Here is a 21,729-nt window from a genome sequence, read left to right as displayed (position 1 = left end):
TTCCATATATTTGACCGTGTTTGTCTTAAAGGAAAACTTATGTATTCTATTCATCTTCTATGCCCACTTGTCTTGTGCAGGGTTACAGGGGGTCCGGAGCCTATGTTGGAAGCTACGGGTGCAAGGCAGGGAAAAACCCAGGATGGGGTGCCAACCCATCGCAGGGCACACACACCATTCCCACATATGGACAACTTCGGCAGCTCTGTTCTTGAAAAACGTCTTTAACTCGATAAAGGTAAATTAGGATGACTTAAGGGCAGCCATGACGGGACAAGCTGAGGAAGCCTCGGTCAGTTCAGGGAGCGGCCGGTGAACCCGGCGATGCTCCGACGTGACTCAACCTCTCCTCCCTAACTGGCACATCCAAAGACAAGGGGGGAGGCCAGCGTCAGCCACCACACGCCCAAGCAGAGGTAAACATCTGCGGAGCAGCCCTCCCGGTCTCCACAGCCATCTGCTCCTCCGTCGCTGCACGTTAATAAGCTGGTGGAGGCCCTCTGACGTTCTGCCGAAGGCGCGGAGAGGATGCGGGATAGACTTGCAAAAAGAAAAGAAAAAGTTTGAGTCCTTGTGTTTGATTTTACCCATGAAGTGATACATGTGTCTTAATGCAAAAAAATAATAGGCATGAAACCACTGGATTTCCATGTCTGGCAGGTCGCGGGTAATGATCCCTACCCTGTGAATGAGTATTACACACATCGTGCCGCAGGTCGCTACACAAACAAAGCTCCTTCTGGAAGGATCTCAAGAGCATCAATCTGGAAAACTCTAGGCAAGCGCTGGGTGCCATAACGTGTTTGTTATTTGTTTCTTGTAGACAGAAAAATCCGATCAATGTCGCTGGTCCAGTCTCACACCGGCCCAGAGGAGAGAGAGGCAGAAGGAGACACGGTATGGTGGCTGGTTGAGACCCGGGCCCCTTCCGGATCTGTCTGAAATGAGAAGCCTGACCTTTCAGATCGTAGAAATGGGCTGGTTTTAGATTCATATCGCCCCCTGCAGGGAGAGAGTGACCACGATTTAAGGATAAAATTCTGTGTCTGCTGTGCGGCCCATGTGTAGTTGAGCTGTTCACTTCAGTCTCTTAGCTGTTAGTGCTGTCAATGCCCCTGTCATCTTCCACCATAAACAGGCACCTTTATCCTGCCACCTCCTCATGGACCAGCAGCCAGGGCGATAGCCCCCATCCCTCAGGAAACTAAATACCAGGTAGTCGATGTCCTCGCTCAGGAGTGCGGCGACTTCGCTGCCATCGGGAAGACGGCAAGAAGGAACTTTCTGTCTTTGTGATGGAGGTCAGTAAGTGAGTAAGACTTGCCGCCGATTCCGGTACAGGCCCATGGCCGCACTGCTTCTTGTTAAGCGCCGTGTGACTTGGGAATTTTGATTCGGTTTGTGCTGGTCTAAGACTCTTTGTCTGGAGTGGACTAGGCTGTAGTGGAAGGCTGTGATTCCTGGTGAATTCCAGGCTTGATCAGTCTGAAGGCCGGGACATCGGCCGGTTTCTCAGCTGGCGATTCCGATTTCATTGGGATTGCTGAGAGTGTGGTTCAGAAAAGCTTCTGCAGTTCCACGGGTTATCATGGGTTCCAATCCCAAGGAATACATGTAAACTGTAACCCTTTCCTCTAATGTAAAAGTATCAGTTCAGTGTAGAAAATAATCAACAACTTTCCAATTCTTATTGTGAATCTGGCTTGTGACTTTACCATCCGGAAGTCGATCCAGTTGAGAACCACTATAATAATCCATGTTATCGATCAGGAGTCATAAATCTGTTCGGACGCATCCCGATTTTCTGTGTACGCTTTGGCGTAAGAAAGCCACGCGTTCCTTCTTCCTTTTTTTCGCGCACATTTGGATATGGCTGAGTATTTCGAGATGCGGCGGTGTTCAGCTTTTCCGAGGCTGCTCTCGTCACCGGGAGCGATGCGTCGTTCCTGCGGCGACCCAAGTCACTTCAGCACAGGCTGAGCGGAGTCCCGCTCCCCCCCCCCCTCTGCCGTGTGTGTTTTACCCGGAGTGAGGTAACACAATCCCCTAAAGGGAAAGATTGTTATTTGTATTATTAAAGTGTGCAGTGGGGTAGCAAGGGGATTAAAATTCCAGGGTGATTTTTAACACGGTGGGCGACGGTCTTACAACACTGTTCTCCTGTGCCTCGCGCTGGGAGTGCACCACTAAGCTGAGAGAGGTCAGGTGGCAATGGAGAACCTCTCCCTGCCCCCCTTCCCCCTCGACACACACACACACACACACACACACGGCCCACTCTTTCTGGAAGGTAGGGGGAAATATTAAGGAACCAGTGCGAGGGAGTGGCAGATGCCGTGTTGGGGAGAGAAGCTCGGCAATCGTCATGCCTGAATGAATAAGCTCAGAAACATCTGCCAGAAAGCTTCCATTAGCCCTCAGCTATATTAGCCTCTGGCTATTTGCCTTCAAGACAATAAGGAGGATTTCTGAGAAGCGAGCAGGAAGTCTTTTTTACTGTGAATTTTCCACGTCTGTAAAACAGAGCAGAACAGAGGATGGGTTTGCTTAGTGGGGAGTCAGATCTATAAAAAAAACAAAAGAAAATTAGGTTGTCAAGGAATTTGTCCGACTGTCTCGGTTTGGATAACGTTCTAGATGTTTCTGGTCTTTTCCCAGGCATTTATTTTTAGGGGCCGTGTTTTCCCCTGCGCCTGTCTGTGATTGGTCTGAGGGTGTCTTCTCCGAGACTGATGACTCCCTGTGGCCTCAGAGGCATCGAGCTCCCATCCATTAACACGTGGATGTGAGTCAGCCGGTGGAGAGGGAGAGAGCCTGTGGAGGAGGTGGGGGCTTGAGGCGGGGGGGGGGGGGGGGGGGTTTGGGGGGGTGGTGTGCTGTGTCTGGTAAAGTGCAGAACATTGTAGTGGATATGCGTCAAATGGCCCGGCTCCGGCAGAGGTGTGTGTTCCAGTCGTGCTCTTTTTTTGGGTATCGAGATTGGTCTCCTGCTTTGGCTGCACCGATGAACAAATGTTGTTTGGTGGTTAACACGTCGGTGAGGTGGTAGGTTGGGGGGGTGGGGTTTGTAGGGGCAGCACACACTTGCAGACCCGGGAGTGCTAACAGAGCGTAGCCCGCGGTGGGGGGGGGGGGTGACCCGCCAGACTGCGGTTTCTCTACTTAACAGCCGTGAATCCGTGCGCACCTGCCTACCGTCTGTCAGGGCTGGCGGGGGGGGGGTGCCTCATCCACCGCTCTCGCCAGACGCCTCCTGTAGGTCCACTGAAGAGCAACGCTCTCCACCCGGCAGAGCTCGCGTTGGCTGGGATGTGAGGGAAGCTAACACGTATCACAAAGCAAGATAAGCAATATTCCTCAGACGAGACGACCCTGAATTCTTCGAGCGGCTTTAATCCACACTACATCAATGTAAGAGAAAGCTGGACTGAAGTGTACTGCAGCTGAAATAAAATAACCCGTGCCCCCTCAGGCAGCACGGACACCCCCCCCGGCCCCAATCTCCTCCCCATGGATTGCCTTCGAAGCCGTACGCACCTGTCCAAACACGGGTGGGCAGCACAGATTGATCAGACGTGGCAGAGACGGTGATGGTCAATCCATCTCCAGGCACGGACATGTAAGGTGGACGCCCCCTTCGCCACAGGCCTGGAAGCATTTAAGGGGTTTGTGGCGACTGTGGGAAGGAGTGACTCGCTCTAGCGGGGACTTGTGCTACCGCTGGCTTTGGGTTAGCAGACTCAAACCTGTGATCTTCGACCTGAGGTGACCTCTCAATCCCCCCCCCCCCCCGGGCATAATTTCAGACCTGATCATATATTAGTCATTACTATAAATATTACAGTCAATATTAAAATATTCATGAAGCTGTAGTCCTACACATTGTCCATTGGTTGCTAAATTCAATCCAATCTATGTCTACTTACCTTTTCCCCCGAACCGTCAATGGTAGGACTGCAAACCTGATCAGCAGATGCTCACGCCATGATTTTGAGCCAATCCTTCAGCTTCGACTATAGTGTTATCTGGGGCCCCGATTCTGGTGCTGATCTGCCATTTGGGGTCACTGCGACCCCCCCCCCCCTCCACCACTGCTGTTCTTACACATAAAAACTAAGAGCATGAATACTAACAGTACCCATAACATTTGCAGTAGCCTCCTACAGAGAGGTAAAATCAGCTGTAGGTGAAATAGAAAAGACAAGGTAGATAGAAACGCAATACATATAAATAATGATGTTTTCCAAGGATTTCGGAGGATATACATACTTAGATGAGCAAGAAACGCTGCCTGAATACTGATTCCTCTGATTGAGTTGCTGGTAAAGTCTGAGTTTCCCAGCAGTCAAAGAAAATGTTTAAAGCAATTTTTCTGGTAGTCCGTGTATATTTGCTCAGAAAAAAAGGAATTTAACACTAGAATATATGCAAACGAATAGCGACACAATAGAAAAAATACAAGAATTTCATCTGTTCTCCAAAATGTTACTGATGTGTTGTTGGATGGCTAGAGGAACACGCTGCGGTTCCCTAACCTCTCCTCAGGGGCACCACAGCCGATCCGTTTATTTGTTACATTTCGCCACAAACTCACAGCATTTTTCAGCGTAATTAAATCATTTGATGATGTACTGATTGGCCAAACATGGTATGCTACTGGTCGGCTCAACAAATATACGGGTGTATTGGATGGTTATTGCAAAAACTGAGGTGACTTTGGGAGAGGTCTTGAAATGCCAAAGCTGACAGACTTTCATCAAAATAATGTATCCCAGCAACATGAAAATCATATAAATATAATTTTTAAATATGCCTAAGACCTTTACACAATACATGTATGTGAAACAAGATAGTCCTCTTCCCTCTTGTCCATTCCCCTGTAATAAACAAACAAATAAACAAGCAAACAAATAAACACATAAATAAACAAGCAGATATATAGATAGATAGATAGATAGATAGATAGATAGATAGATAGATAGATAGATAGATAGATAGATAGATAGATAGATAGATAGATAAGGCATCACAGTTTTGGGAGAAAATGCTTCTCCAAATCACCCTTTCTGTTTCCCTCATCATCCCTGGGTGAGCCCCATCACGCCGGCGGTCGTCCTCTGAATCGCTCGTTTGTTCATGAGTCCAGTTGTATTTGTTTTCCACCTTTTACCCCTAACTGTCATAATTCAGCCAAATGCGCTCATCAGCATTTTCTCAGTGCGGACTGTCGTTTCATGCCAAAAAAAAACTGATAACAAATATAATCTGTTTTTTTCTGCCTTTATAAGCATTCTACTAGATCTGCAAGAAATATAATAAAATGAAAATGGAAATGAAAACACGGTTTTTAAGAATACTGCACACGAAACTGGCAGAACAGAAATGAAAGTCACTAAGTCATTTAGGTGATTAAATTACTTAAAATCAGGGCAAACCGATCCACAGATGCGAATAAATGGGGAAAATCTGCACCGGGCATGTCGTCTTAAAATGACTCCTTAGAGATTCAGTCACATCACAGCTAACGGCAACTCACAACAGCATGGCATTCTGGGAAGGAGAGCCACCGGAGGCGTCAAAACAGCAGAGCCTCTGAAGTGGCTATGTCATGTCATCCAGCGGTTAGGACGTAGTGAAAGGATGGAGTGGTGAAAAGCAAAAGGGACAGACATGCCTTTGGGCCCTGGGAATGACAGCGCCACAGTTCAGACCTCCCCCAAGGACGAGACGGTAATTTCGGCCCAATGCGCTGAGGCCGCACGGCATGCTGGGTACATCTCCCTGACCGTGTTTGGAGGCCTCACTGGGCTTCCGAACGGGCCCTCTGCAGATGTGTCTGATGTGAATAACCGGTTGGGTCGCCGCTGTGCCGCTCACGGCCGCTCCAGACCGACGCCGTTATTATCAACGCTATTGTTTAGCGAGCTATCACCGGCGGTACTCGATTCGCGAGAATTATTGCAACGTTGACAGATCCACTTATGAGGCTCCATTGTGAGATTTTTCTCCGCGGTCTGAAGGATGTGCGAAATCACAGAGGTGTTTTGTAAGGACAAAATGGAAACGACAGAAAGGCCCCACTTGCTGATAAGGATTGTATTGTGGGTGGATGATGGCCATCTTCAAGCCAAAGGCTTAGCGGAGGAGATTTCGGATTCCCACTCTCACCGGTATCGTTGTGGAGGTGGAGTGGAGGGGGGGGGGACCAGCTGTGCTTTTCTATGCCGAAACTAAAGTCAGCTAGCTTGCTGCGTCTCCCCAGTCACCCGAAAGCTTGCTTAACCGTGTCGGCAAGGGGTCTGAGCAGACGCTGTCATAAAGAGAAGTGAGCCGGAGGAATGCTTGACCTCCTCTGTGATTTTATTGGGCCATAAAACATGTTTGCGTGCCTCTGCCCCCCCCCCCCCCCCCCCCAACCCACCAGAGGACACGGTTGTGCTAAAGCAGCATCTCGATAACCTGTGACTCACAAAAACAGCTCTCGGGTTCGCTTTGATCTCCCCGACTCTCTCTCCGTCACCGTCTCGGTCAAGTCCAGCGTAACGTCACCCGGCAAGGTAAACAAACGTGCTTTATCTCCTGTGGGAGCTCGTAAATATTTCCTTCATATAACAGGACTTCAAGCAAGTCTTAATTTCCCTGCGTCAGATATATGTGGGCTTGGCGCTTTAAGGCACAAGAACGGTATGTCGAGTGGTTGTATGAAATCTTGTCAGTAACAGATGCCTTAGATAATATTTTTCTGTAGAATATAACGCTGCAGTGTAAGCTATGGCTTCCTCTTTGTTTATTTCTTACGGAAGGAGAGCATGGACTGTAGGGAAGTCACTCTCCATCATTGATGGAGGCGTAAACAAACAAAAATACTGGCACCAGTCCAAACCATTCGCTGGATGAGGCGGGGAACACTCTGCCGTCTAGCAGGACGACACTCTCGGGCGACTTTCACTTCCTGTTCACCTTCAGAAGCCTGGTTTCCCCTCCACACCCACACTCACAGACGTGGCTTTTCTTCATCTCTTTCTCTCTTTTACTCCTCGTGCCACCTCTCCCGGCCTCCCACGCTCCTCCGCTTCTCTATCTCCTCTGCACTCAAACCCCTGTTCTGCTTGAACCCCACCAGCCAACTGCCGCCCCTCTCCCTCCCTCCACGGGCAAACCCCACAGCCGAAAGCGCCATCCCTGGTTGGCACTATGGTTGACCCCGTGCTGACAGAGTCATAAAGGGAGTTCACAAGCAGGGTTACAGGGTCCCCACTCACGCTCACTCTTCCTCCACCTTTTGTCCCCCTCCCTGTCACCCAGAACATAGCATCCCTTCTCCAGTACCTTCTGAAGCTTCTCTCACACCAGGCAATCTTTGCCTTCCCCCAGTGTTTGTCGCGTCCTAATGACAGCAAAAAGTCAGGTCTTCTATCTGGCAGCCAGGGTAATAGTAAAAAATTGCGAAAAAATAAAACAAACATTCTCAGCAGATGCTTTTACTGTCACCGTGACCCAGAACCTACCCTTTAAAAGCAAGGGTTATGAATTAGACACACAAACATGCAAACACACACCAACACATTGAGAAAATTACAGTCACCCAGTTTGCCCTGAACAGCGTGTGATTGGATAGTGGGCGGATCACATGACACATGGAATAAGCACGCAGAAACATGGCAAGAACGTGCAAATTCCACATGGATTCAAATCTCGTGGAGCGGATATTGAGGCCATCCATGGAGGCACTGCAACGCCAGTCATCTGAAAGGGCGGAGGATCATCCGCATGCTCCGACGAGAGTTTAATTGTGAGCCCGCGCTTTGATAAATGTTAATGTCGAAAGGTCACCTCGATCCCATCCAAAGATCCGCACAGTGAAGCCGTGTGGGCCCCATTAACGAGACGTCCATTTAAAAACGTGCCGGAGCCAAGGGAGAGGCAGGAGCTGTTACTGGTAGTTGACCTGAATTCACAGGAGTGACCCCGCCCTTGCAGAGAAACGCGACGTTCTGTGAAACGGACGTGGCCGTAGCGGGGGATGTGCGGCGGGCTAAAACCCCCCTAAATCACCGCTCACTTCCCAGAAGGCCAAGCGTGTCTCCGGCTCAGCCCGCTAGTGACATAACAACATCGAGTCTGACGTGGGGTGCCCGTAATTGCCCCATTTTGGCGATCCTCCTGGCCGGAGACAGAGGAAGCCTTATTCCGGGGGCCACCTGCCACTACAATTATGGGCTGGTGAGTAAGGCCTGCCACCTCAGATAATCCTGACAAAGGTCTCTCTGGAAACACATTTTAATAGCAATTTAAGTGAATGGTGTAATACTTCAGAATGGGAGGGGAGGTGTTTGAACTCACATGTTGTAGGTCCGGGACACTCCTGGGAATATGGATAATAACCAATTTATATATTCCGTACAGGCAGAAGCAAGTCTTCATTCATTATATTCCATTGTTGGGTCAGATTATTACCTCATAAAAATATATACCTTATTTTATAGTGTTCATCGCTGTTGTTTATGGAAATCACCAATACTACATTTTGATGCTTATTCGTTAAAAAAGTACCTAAAGACATGTGTTTACATTTGCTTTGTTGTAGCTGTGACACTTCATGTTTATTTCAGTGCCGCATTAATATTTGACCAGCGTTGGTGGGGTTTCATGCAGCAGGTTTATGCGACTCCGAGGCTAATGGCTGCCTCTTTCTTGGTCCTCCCCAAAACTCGCTCGCTTTGCGCCATTGACTGATGGGGCTCCTGAGTCAGAATGAGGTCGGGGGCAGGATAAGTAGACGAAGCAGCCGCAATGTGGCCCCCCAACCGGCAGTGGCTTCCCCAAACTGTCTAGTAGATCACTCAAGATAGCTTTGCTTGTTATTTTTATTTCCAAATTATATGCTTTTTAAACTCTCTTAAAAATGTTTTCAGAAGTGACACAAGCCATTTTCTGAGCTTGCCCATTAATGTAAATGGATTTTTATTTAATTTGAGCCATTTCAAGTCAAAATTAAAGCACAATGATGGCGTTCACTCTGGTGATATACAACGTAAACACGGAGATAATGCGCACATGTATAACAACGGTGACCTTTTACCGAGGAGGACCGAAATACAGAAACGCCTTTATCACAAATGTTCACACGCAAATAAAAGTCAGTAACATTTCAGAATTGATCCAACAAACCGGTGTGGCGGTTTGAAAAATAAATATAGTATCTGGGTGGGCTTGGGAAAACTTGGGAGGTTGTGGAGAAAATCCAACAGCTGAACAGGCTTAATGTGCTTCTAATCAGCCCCCTATAAACTAACCTTATAAGCACAGTGCCTTTGTGCTCATGATGCTATCAGCTGCAATGATAAATCCAACAGCAAGCCCAAGTTTGATCTCAATAACTGCTTTTCTTTTCAAGCCGGTTTTAGTTATACCATATATGTGCAACTTGGCCGTGCCTTGAGTAAGTTATGTAGGGTACTAGGATGGGAGCCGGGGGCTGGTTTCTCATGCAAGTTCCCATTTCTCGCAACGCTAAGCAGAGCAAGGACTTAATTCTCTCCAACACGTGTAAACCAAAAGGTCACAGTCAACAAAGACTGCAAGACTTGAGTTTCTACAGCGAAGCCCTGAAGTTCGCAGTACCAGTGTCAAGTCGACTAAACGATGATAACACCAACCTTTTTCATTGCACTGTTAGATGTATGTAGCTGACAGTGCGAATATTTAAATACAGACGTACAAAAGGCAAATGAAGAATCTCGGATCTTGAATCAAGGTTCTAGATTCTAGTGTACATTCAAATTGCCCTTTGTTGAGGTATAGACTTTGACACTGATATTTAAAGAGACAGAACGTAAATAATGATGCATCCATCTACACCCATCTGTACCCATGGTGCGTCGCTGATATGCGGCTCATTCTTTAGCCTGTCGCAAGTCCCCTCACTGCCCCTTGCCGTTTGACAAATTGATTGCCCTGCTAACAATTACGGCGACGGGAGGGTTAACGTTTGTACTCCATCATTTGACCCACCCCGCTGAAAAAACAAGCAATTTTAATGACCTGTTAACAAAGTTCCTTCCAGCCCGGACTGCAGCAGTTAGCTTTTGACCCTTGACCTCTAGTGGCCTTTCATGAGTGGGTACTCTTAACTGGGGGTGAATGACAGGTTTTTAAAAAGGAAATGTTTTGCTAGGCAGGCCAAATGTGGGGAGGGGGACACCGTTTAATGGCCTTAATTGACCCCCTGCCACCTCGCCTGGTGCACTACTCCTCCTACCCCAGTCCAGGCCCAAATAGTAAATATTTGCAGACAACTCAGTACCGTTGCTTTGTACTTCCTTTGCTTATTTACCAGGAAAATTGACTTTTTATTCATTGCTGATCCACTTTATCTCCCTGTTTTACTCCTGTTGTCCCCAAAATCTGAGAACACAATGACAGTCAGATACAGAAATGAGAGCTTCGACAGAAGTCAGATTACAATCGCGTTTACCAATAATGATATTATTTTTTTCTGTACCAGTATCTCCAGATAATCATTTACTTTTATCGTGTAGCTTTTAGCAAACAGCAGCTAAGCACATAATGTATTGTCTGCATTATTCTGGGTGTTTTTTTTTTTTTAACAAAAATTCTGTTGCGTTTCATGCAATATTAAGAAAACGTTTCACGAGCCCGGCTGACAGAAGGCGAAGCAGTTCGGGCGGTGGGGGTGTCCGAACAGATGCCTGAAATCAATCATGGGTTCAGACATCATTAAAGTGGCAGACTGGCACTGGCTGTCCTGGCATTCCGCTTTGATTAGACCACAGCTTAATGCACGCCGCTCTGCTTTATCCTGTATTAAACAAGCTCGGCTAAAAAAAAAAAAAAATCGTTCCCGCAGCTTTAAGAGCGTCAGTGTAGGAAATATTGTGGCTTTTCTGTCAAACTCAGTCCTTGGGAGTATAACTGCAATTCACCAAGCAATATTAGCATTAAAATAATACCTAAGCGGGAGCTTAAGTGCAATACCTGAGATCTGATACCTGGTAAGGTTACTCTGACTGCCTGAGCATGTGTGTGGCTGGGATAATGAATTCCTTCCACTGGGGTCCGGAATGACATTGAAGGAATTATAGCAATAGGCGTAAACATCCAGCACGGGTGTCAAAGTGGTGTTGTGGGTGGCATCTGGGAGCCGTTGCATTTGGCCCAGCGGTTCCACCTGAGAGCTATCGCCCCGTAACGGCTCATTTTGAAGTGATAGACTGTTCCCAGCTCAAATCCCCCCCCCCCCCCTCCATCCCCCTGAAGGCCCTGGGTAGTAAACGGACCATTTGGCCTCTCTGATGGTAAACATCGGCAGGCTCTGTTAGTTTTAGCGGTCTGTGGCGACATGACAGACGAAGGTGAGCGGATAAGGAAAGGGGGGGGGCGGGGGGGGGGGGGGAGGTTCCGGGGACACACAGGCAGCTACCAGCATGTTTTTTTTTTTTTGGGGGGGGGGGGGGGGTGCTTTTGGCTGCATGTGCCTATAGGGACCCCACCATGGATGAATTCTCCTCAGTGGTAGATTTTTTTAATCTGAAAGCAAACTTTTATCACGGGCCATTTGCTTTTAAGTTTGGTTTTATTTTTGGGGGGAGGATTAGAAGAAGAAGAAAAAAAACGAGTTCCCCTCTGTGAGGATTAGTTATCTCTTCTGTAGATACCTCTCTGTGCCAAGAAACATGTACTTTTTAAATCCAATTGCCAGCCTCGTGCTTCTCCTGTCAGGAGCTTTGGATGCAGAGCCCAAGGTATCACCCTGTAAAAAATAAAAAAAAATCACGTGCTTTCCTACTATCTTTCCGACTCTCACTTTTAAATCCTCCTTGAAAAATTTGTCATAGATTATGGGCTTTTATGGTTATTACCGATCAGCCGGGTCCATCTGCAGAACGGCATCTCCGGCGGGTCCTCCTGATGAGCGAGATGGTTTATCACGAGGCGCATGGGTGGGAGGAGGGGGGGGGCTTCTCGCCTTAAGGCCCCGGAGACGCTCCGCATTTCAAGGCATTAGATATCGTCTGGCAGATTTTCTGATCAAATGCAGGTTTAAAGGAAAAAAAAAAAAAAAGAGTCTGACTTATATTGTAAGACTATTGCGCATCCAATAATCCACATTATAGCAGCAACTGTCGACAAAGTTTAGTAGATAAGTTTGACTGTCAGTATAAAAATGACTTCTGGCTAAAAGTTAAACAGCCAATCCTTGTCATTCATAACAGACAGTCCAGCTTGACTTGATTTAAAGTCCATCCATTTTTTGAAACTGCTCAGTCCTAACTGGGGTTGCGGGGGGGACTGGAGCCTATCCTGGGAACAATGGGTGCAGGTGGGAACCAACACCTACACAGTCACACAACTACAGGGCCAATTTAGACTCACCAATCAACCTAACCTGCATGCTTTTGGACTGTGGGAGGAAGCCGGAGCCCCCCAGAGAAAACCCACGCGAACATGGGGAGGGCATTCGAACTCCACACAGAAAGAATCTGGGACCGAACCCAGGACCTTTTTGCTGTGAGGCTGCAGTGCCAACCGCTGTGCCACCCTTGATTAAAAGCACTTCCTGTATTTTTTTATCTGTATGGTATTGTTATGAAAAAACATGGAAAATTACATAAGACTCAAATTTTAAAGTAATTAAGTTGCTTGGCTTTCGTTGTATATTATTATCTTAAAAAAATACCAAATAAGCTTAACCCTTCAATTAAAATGATGTCTTTCCAGTTTTTGGTGTCTTTAACGTTGTATATGTATTTAAAACAATCAAAGCTGACTGTCTATTTGAAGTTACATCTCATGTATTCCTTCAAGATCCAGGAACTAGAGACTATTGACCTGGTTTTTTAATGACCTTTTAGTTGTGAAGTGTCAGTCGCTTAAAAATGAAGACCATCCTCTCTGAAATGACGTCCTGAAACAGCGTGCTGCATGGCCGACACGGTCTGTGGTTCACAGGGTGACGTGATGTCTCATGCGATGCTCTCATGCATTCTTCTCATGCGAAGCTCACGTGGGCTTCGTACAGGAGACACAGCATGCTGGGCTCAAAGTCGGCCTTCTTCACCGTTCACCACTCGCTCCATAATCAAAAACTCCACATCCCGAGGAATTCAGCACATCTGCAGTCCCAGTCTCAGCGTCTCCCCTCTGATCCTCGCCGCCCGACATCAGGTACTTACTCCGTGGAGCCGGGGGGATGGACCTTTGTCAAGTCAATTATCTGACTAAATCCCCAAAGTGTTGTGAAGTTCTTGTTTATGCCAAAATGGGCTCCATCGCTTTCTGGAAGCCGGCGCTGAGGTCTGGGTTTGGAGAGAGTATCGCTCTGATGACCTGGGATGCAATAATCATGCAACTCCCACCAGACAAGGGTGTCAGACCAAATAAATTAATGACGGAACTGCTGGCTAGCGATATGGTGAGGACTTTTTGGTAACACTTATGAAGGTATCTATAATGCATTATAGATGAGCGCTTCGAGTAAAGTATTATAATAAGCACTGTAATGCTTTATGACTGTCAATAGAAGATGCAGTAATGCTTTTAAAATTTTTAATACTGACCATTACAATGCATTACAAAGGTATCTATAGTGCATTTTCGACGAGAGCTTCATTGGAGCTTATGAAGTATTATAATCAACACTATAATGCCTTATGACTGTCAATAGAAGATGCTGTAACACTTTCTTATACTGACCCTTATAATGCATTAAGAAGGTATCTGCAATGCATTATACAAGACAGCTTTAAGTAAAGTTACGATTTATTTTAAAGTTACAATTTTTTTTTCCATTTCCCTGGATCCATGACGGTCTTAGAGAGGAGTGCTGGTGTGCAGGACTCTTTGGAAGCTAAGCTGCCCTGAATTATGAAACCTTTTGTGTGGGAGTTGCCTGCTGAAGGGAAAAACCACAGTGTTCAAGGTAGGAAAGGATACAGAACTTACTGGAAGCTGGGAAGAAAACCTGGGCATATCTTCTGCTATGCAGCCTTTGGGTTCTAATCCAGTCTCCATCTGACTGGTTGTTTTTCAAGGAGATCGAGGTGGATCTTTGCGCGTCATGTGGTGTCGGGTTACGTGTGTCACTACGGTCAACTGAGGCCGCGGGGACGGACGGACCCAATTTTTTTTGTTTGCTTGGGTGCTCTGCAATGAGCTTCCTGTCGATCCTGGAGACACTGAATGGAAATCGTTGACAGACAGATGTTGTCGCCCCCCCCCCCCCAAACTAGGTCCTGCTTTTATTTGTTATCCTCTTCGATGTCTCCAACCTTTCAGTCCAAACGCTACAAAGGAACTATCTGCTATGTGAAGGAAAGTAGCTTTAAACTGTCATTCTCATTTCTCTGCGTTTGGTTGGGACACTCAGACATGCACAGACTCTTGTCAGGAACTGAAATACTTTGCAGAGATTTACTGGAGGGAACTAATGTTTTCAAAAGGATCTTTTAAATGAATCAAGACAGACTGCGGAGGTGCATAAATTATACAACGTTCACATAATTAACCGAGGAAAATTATACTATATATGATTATTGAGATGTATTGTGCGCCTTAATTAAGTCATAGCACACCTTGAGTTAATCAGGGCCAGCACTGGCTTACGGGACAGTCCAAAGGAGTCAATCAGAGCAGTGGTGTTTCTCTTGGATGTGGCCCCCAGTCTTGGCAGCACACAGGCCCAATTTAGCAGCGCTCTGGTGGACAGGCTGCCAAAGGAGTGTGCTAGCATTGGAGCTAGCCAAGGCTAACTCTGCGAGGCCAATGGTGAGTAATCAGCCCCCACGCCTCAGGAGAAAATGTGCTACCCGACATACTGGAGCATTGAGCGTTTGGATGAAAGTAATGGGGTAAAGGAATAGATATTGAGAATTAGAATAATGATCATAGGTGAATCAAGACCCTTTTTAGGATGTTCTGGCTACCTGTTTTTTTGTTGTCCCAGCCCCCATGGAAAGTTATTTTTCCAAATCCATTTAGCGATTTATCCTATATTTTCATACACCCAAGGTGGGGGTGGGGGTGGGGGGGTGTGAATCCCATATTTCTAGCTGACCTCCCCTAGTGGTCACATCGTAGAATTGCTCCGATAATGATCATGCTAAAATTTCCAATGGCGCAGCTAATGTGTTCATTTCTTATTAACGGTTAACTTTAGCTCCACGTGTCTTCACGTTTTCTCCTTTTTTCTTTCTTTTGGAGCATTAAAATCCCATCATTGCATAAGCATGTTTTCCCTTTCGTAACACAGGTGATGACAGGGCCCTCGCACTGGGAGCCGTCTCGTCATCCGAGCGGAATCCGGCAAACGTCCGTGCGGAGTCGCGGGAGGGCCTGCCGTTTGTTTGTGTGTTTTTTCACTCTTCTGTGCACCCACAGAAACCGCACACCGCCAGTTGGGCATGACGTGCCCTCCGCCCCGCCGCTTTCGTGCTGACGTTGAGGCCGGCGGAGACGTCGCCTGGCTGCTTTCTCGCATTTTCGGGCAAGTGGATTCACCTCATTTAGCGTCAATAGAGTCTTCAAAGAGCTGAGGAGACCGTGATGGGGGTCTGACAGACAAGGTGCCTTGCAAGGGGCTGTTTTGAACTTTTGTGGGGGCTTGGCTTGGCGCACGCGCTCCAATCACGTGTGTGTGTGTCGGCCCATTTTTCCTGACTTGTGTTAAGCTGTATTTTCAAACGGAAGATGTAGACATTTTGCTCGCATGATCGCATGTTGTAATTTGAGCCCTGAGCAACATTCGATCCGCACCCTTTCTTAAGCTGAAGACTAGCGTGTTAAGGATTAGTGGGAAAGCTTGTTTTGTTCACGTTTTTTATTTTATTTTATTTTTTTTATCCAGGCTCTGAGGTTGTCACGCATCTGTAAGCGGAGAAAAGTTTCCTCGGTAATCAATCACCATAGCCGGCCGTCGTTGGTGGGGTTAGCAGAGAGCTAAAGGGTACCCATGTGGTCAAGGTTACTCTCCTTAACCCCACTATGGCTTCCGGAAGGCTTCCCTCCAGATTTGACAACATTTGCTCCATCGTGCACATGCATGTGCCCCTGAGCGTTCACCATGGGGAATCGGAGAGCTGATGCTAATAGCTACCAGTTTGTCATCATCAACGTCTTCCTAGGCCAAGATTCTACTTTCTTGAAGTAATTTCGCAGCAACGCGAAGAAGATGTTTCTTTCAATTTCCAGAGGATCCGCGGCATTCCTTTAGGAAACTGTGATTGAGATTTTGCGAGAAACTTGGTTACAGCCTGACTCAATATTCCCATTTAGAATAAGACCGTCATTTAGAATTTTACAAATTACTGTGGTTCATGAAGCTGCCTTGTTTTGTGAAAGTTGATCATAAGCCAACACATTGTCATAATAATCCTAAAACTGTAAATTAATTGTGCTTTTGTGGATGTACTGGTGTGTGGAGCGGCCTACATCTGTAAGGCCTTATGTGTTTTTGAGAATAATATACAAACACAAAACTTGCTTTATGACTCTTTATCCTTCTTATTGCAACTGTTCACACTGCAATTTTATGGCAAAAGGAATGAAAGAAGACAGAAAGGTGAAGACAAAAGAGAGATGGCACACCTAGATCTTTGAAGTCGACTCACCTGTCAGTCAGTCGGAGTCTGGGCGTGTACGAAGAAAATTTGTTTGTTTCCCTTTCCAGTGGAACACAAACGTGACCCGTCGCTAGATTTTGTTAGTCGCCATGTGTATAATACATGTCTAACTCCATCATCCAGAACTTTCCCAGCTTATAAGCAAGACAAAGCTGACAGAGAAGAACATGGAGAACAGACATTACGAAAAAGGCGAAAAAAACACATTACATTCTGCTCTGGGACCATTTATATATTCATAAAATAGCATATAAAACACCATCCTCGCGTGAACAAATTGAAAATAAGTTAATAAAAAATACAGCTTGCATAATGGTAGATTAGAGTCTGAGTCGATATCTAACACTATAAGCCAGATTGGACAGTAATTAAATCCAGAAGGCAAGAAGGAGCTTTACACAGAGGGAAAAGGGAAAGTTGTAGTCATATATGAGGTGTTATGTGCATAAAATTCTGAGTAAATTTTCTGGAAATATCAGTAATTAATGCCACAAAGCATACAAAATGGATCAATGTAAACCTGTTTAAGGCATTAAAAGAGGCACCAGTTCTTTTCTTTAGCAAATATTTTTTTCTGAGATAAATACTTAAAATTATGGGGTTAAGAATATTAACGATCCATTTTCCAACCTGCTTATGCTTTTTGGGTCGCAGGGGGTGTGGAGCCTATCCTGGAAGCTACGAGGTGGGGAACCACCCAAAGTGGGGGGGCCAGTCCATGACAGGACACACTCACACACCATTCACTCACCCATGGGCAATTTAGTAACTCCAATTAGCCTCAGCATGTCTGTGGACTGTGGGGGGAGACCGGAGTACCCGGAGGAAACCCCACGACGACACGGGGAGAACATGCAAACTCCACACACATGTAACCCAGGTGGAGACTCGAACCCGGGTCCTAGAAGCAGCAGTGCTAACCACTGCACCACCATGCCGCCCCGAATAGTAACCATTAACCATGTAAACAATCAGAATATTTTACATTTTCACATAATGGCTTTCTGAGAGAAAAAAAATATATACGTAATGAATGGGAAAAAAAAAAAAAACATTTGCATTAATTTTCTGACTTTTTCTATCTTGAGTAATAAAACCTGATGTTATTTTATATATGGAATAGCACTCACTCTGCAGCTCCGATCTCTTTCAAGTACCGACAAACTTGTACTTTTGCTTTACATTGCTCTGCATGTGTCTATAACAATCTGCTTCACCAACGCACCCCTACACACAGTCAAAAACACATATACGTCACGCATCAGCTGATGGTCTCATTAATAAACTTTTATGCAGTGCTTTTTACACAACTGTGCATAGAAAATGAATTCCTAGATATTTCAAACCTGTATCTTTTCAATAACCAAGGTTCCTGTCAAACTGGAATCTGTCTCTAGATGGACGTTTCACACAAACAGATGCTGTTTGATATTTAATTTTGTGACATCGCTGAGCCTTTATGCACTAGCTCATGCACACAGTGTCACCTTTGAGGGGCACTTGAGAGTGACAGATTCACTTGGGTGACAGGAGTGTCACAATGTGTCACAACATCACTGATAATCTACCACCTCAGCGCTACCATAAGTGAAACCGGGAATTTTGTTTTTCCGTTTTTCTCGCCAAGTGTCACGGTGCATCACAAAAGAGTCATAATTTCAGCTGATCTACTCTGCAACCTTGTGCAAGATGAGTGATTGGACACCAGATGGATGGTGTTATCTAGACTGTTTTTGAAGGGCATCAGAATTTACCTGTAAGATATTTTTGCAGCAATACGAATATAAGTGGATAATTAATTAAAAATGATCAAAAAGGAGATCTTGCCAGAAATAAAAGCCTGGGCTTCTCAGGAATGAGTTACAGTTGCACATTCAAACATCAATAATCCTCCCGCTACATTAAACTTGTAGAGATAAGGGATTAATTTGGCACTTTTTTCTTCCTTTATCTCCTCTCCTAATGAGCGGGGGGGCAGTCTGTGCTTGCTTTTCTTCTGCCGTGTCATTTTGTGTTCAATAAGCTCTTTGTGCGACTTTGGATCCTGCTTCCGTAATGACGGAGATAAGGACGAGGCGTGTTGGGGAGGGTGGGGGGGGGTGACGTTTGTTCCACCACAGTTGTGTCATTCAGGAAAGAGGACGGCTGCCTCAGAACGGCATGGCATGCGTGAGATTAATCACTCGCAGCTGAAGATTCTTAAACGGCAGCAAATGTGGCGCCATCGTTTCTGACCGTGCACCAATGCAAGGGACGCCAAGGAACAGCAATCGGATCCCTTCCTTGGGAAGTGTGCATCCTGGCCACTTATTGCGATTTCTACATCTGCGGTTAATGTTTCGAGTTTGGCGACGTGCCTGATTAACAGGATGGCTTGACTTGCTTCTCACTCACGGCCATTCGTGTGCGTGTGATGCTTGGGGCCGCCTGTAGGAGGCGCAATGGTGTTAGCCTCGAGTGAAGCGAACGCAGGGGATTGATGTCCGGTTGTGCAAAACGAAGGGGGCACGGTTCTGCTCTTTGCCGGGCATGGTAACAACAGGAGGAGAGCAGAGGTACCTACAGAGATATTCCAGATGGACTCAATTCTTCAGTGTCCTGCAGAAATATCAATGCCCTGTTTTCTCATCAACGCTGACAGGGAGACTGTAAAAAAAAAAAGAACAAAACAGTTTTTATCTGTTATTTGTAACTAGAGTCAGGAAACATGCAACCACTGCATCTCCTGGACTGTCGGAAAGTGACACAGGACGAGAATATAAGTAATGCGATGAGTGAGGAACTTACAGCGGCCAACTACCTTCAAGCTAAGATTGAAGCTTTCATTAAAGGCTTCAGAATTTAACTTTTATAGCAGACTGCCCCGATTAAAATGACTCAAATAAAATCAGTCCTTAACCCCTTCAGTTTCATTCTAGTGTCACCCTGCTGAAAATAGTGTGACCTGTTTTTTATTTTTAGTTTGCAATTTAAGTTTAATTTAAATTTCCTTTGTACATTTTAAGTCAACTTTGCTGTGTATTTTTTTTTTCTTTAAACTTGCAAACTTAGTGTCAGGGATTCTGTAAAAAATGACTTCAAATGCTAGCATTTTTTTTGTTTTGTTTTGAATTTTTGGAGCACCGCTTATATACAATGACTTGGGAACATTTAATTAAACTTAAATTATTTTTTCCCCCTAAAGATTAGCGCTGCAGTGGGCTGTGATGTTTCAATTATTCATTTGGCACACTCCTTTATGCAAACAGACCAACCAAAATCACAACAAGAATATAAATACTTTATGATAACAGAATTATGCAGAGTCAGTTAGTGTATATCCTTCCCGTCAGCTGTAACATAAGGCTTTGTATAAGTGGAACTCCATTCCCACGATGGTAATTATTCTGCAATTAGTAAGAGAGAATAGAGAGGTTATTTTTAAAAACCTGGCAGCTTAAAGGATGTGGAACATAAACTATCACCCAAGAACACAGGCTCTCGCGTTCCCAATTTGACGTTCTCGACCACATCGAGTTTATCTGGAGAAATTAAAAGAATGCCGCCCTTTAAAAGCCGCTTTTCTGTAAATAAACAGACATGCATTTGTGAGGCTTTTTGTTTGCAAGGCAGACGGGAACCAACAAAGCGCTAGAGAAGCTTGTTTGAAATGTTACCTCTGCTGAGGAGTTAATTCTTGGCAGCGGTGCGGCGAAATCATGGAGCCGAACAGCCGTAACCTGTTTACGAATCCGGTAAACCGTCTGTTTCGGAGTTTATGGAAATAAACATCGAACATTCTTTGGGCTATCTGCTGTTCAGCGTTCAGCGCTTTCCGTGATTTATTTTTCTCTCTATTTATTCTTACAGTCTTTTTCTCGTTATTTTCGCTTACGACCCACATGTTCTCCATTACCATCGTCTCGTTGCGCCCCGGCGTTCCCAGGCCACTTGAACGATGACAAATGGTTCTCGGATGCACCGGACTCGACCCAGCATGGAGGTGAAGCACTTACAGGTGTGACAAGATGTAGTGCACAGTCCAAGCGGTGTCAGCAGAAATCCACGAGTTCTAGATTAGCGCCTTTTACCATTTACTGTGTTTTGTGATCATTAAATTGGCTCACTTTGGCAAGTCATACACTCTGCCTTGCTGGGCGAATATCAGGCTGTACTATAACCATGTCTTATTTGTTACAATCCACAATGTCTGATCAAGAAAACTGAAGAGCAAATTTCACGAATCTCACTCAGTATGGTTTGTAAGTAGGTACCATTTCTATGGTTCTGGCAAATTTAACAAAAGTGCTTCAATGGATTACATGAGGACTGAGTGAGTTTTGGTTCCCAGTGCTGTAACATATGATGAGGAAGCCTGACTTGACTTCATTGGTGGTCTCCTCTTAAAAACGACAAAAACTGGACTGAGTTTTGGAAATGTGCATGCCAGTCGTGATTATGAAGTGAAGGAAATGAGTGGCACATAAATGAATAACAAAAGAGAGGGGGTTCTCTTAACTGTAAATTATGATTTAACACATGGGAGGAAGTGAACGTGTTATTGGCAAGGCGAAGTCATGTGACAAACCTATTCAGTCATCTGTTCATAATTACTAGCGACATAAAATAAAGTTCTCTTTATTCTCTCACTCCCAAACCTTACTGCTCTGACTGTAAACCCTCAGCAGCAATTATAAAAGTTGTAGGTTCCAGTTCTAGAAGATTCTTTGCCGTTCTAGCAAAGTGCATCATTATCATTGCTTAACAAAGCATATCAGCTGTATAAGACCGTTCGCATAAAGTATGATCAGTAGGTTCGACTCAATTGACTTTTATGGCTGTCCTTCACAACATGCTGATTGGGATAGAGGCAGCCGTCCAGCACCATAAACAACAACAGTGTTATATCTTGCCATTTTAAAGTAATCTACTCACACTCACATTCTCCACGGCATGGAGCCGCGCTCACTAATGAGGCAGGTCCCGCTCCAGCTCGAGGTTCAAAGATCTGCGGCCGCCTGAGGTTTTTTCTTCCTGAGCCACTGTGGATTTCTGAGCCCCGGCTGATAGTAGAATCTCCACTTTGCTAGTTAAGGGAAAACCTTAACTA

General features: G+C 45.6%; 1 long non-coding RNA gene across 2 annotated transcripts; it reads right to left on the bottom strand.

Annotated features, from left to right (window-relative positions):
- Positions 1-15,867: 15,867 nt before the first annotated feature.
- Positions 15,868-20,682, bottom strand: LOC111853576 (uncharacterized). 2 transcript variants are annotated; one of them, XR_002840488.2, is made up of 4 exons: positions 20,536-20,682; positions 19,204-19,286; positions 16,629-16,792; positions 15,868-16,235 (listed from the first exon to the last, which is right to left on the bottom strand). It is a non-coding gene; the product is annotated as an uncharacterized lncRNA (long non-coding RNA). The 2 variants fall into 2 exon arrangements; XR_002840487.2 differs by having other exon boundaries at positions 20,297-20,674.
- Between the last annotated feature and the right edge of the window lie 1,047 nt (positions 20,683-21,729).

Source organism: Paramormyrops kingsleyae, chromosome 21, assembly GCF_048594095.1.
Source record: "Paramormyrops kingsleyae isolate MSU_618 chromosome 21, PKINGS_0.4, whole genome shotgun sequence".
NCBI lineage: Eukaryota > Metazoa > Chordata > Actinopteri > Osteoglossiformes > Mormyridae > Paramormyrops > Paramormyrops kingsleyae.
The sequence above is the reverse complement of the archived record's forward strand: the minus strand, read 5'-3'. Positions and strand labels throughout refer to the sequence as shown.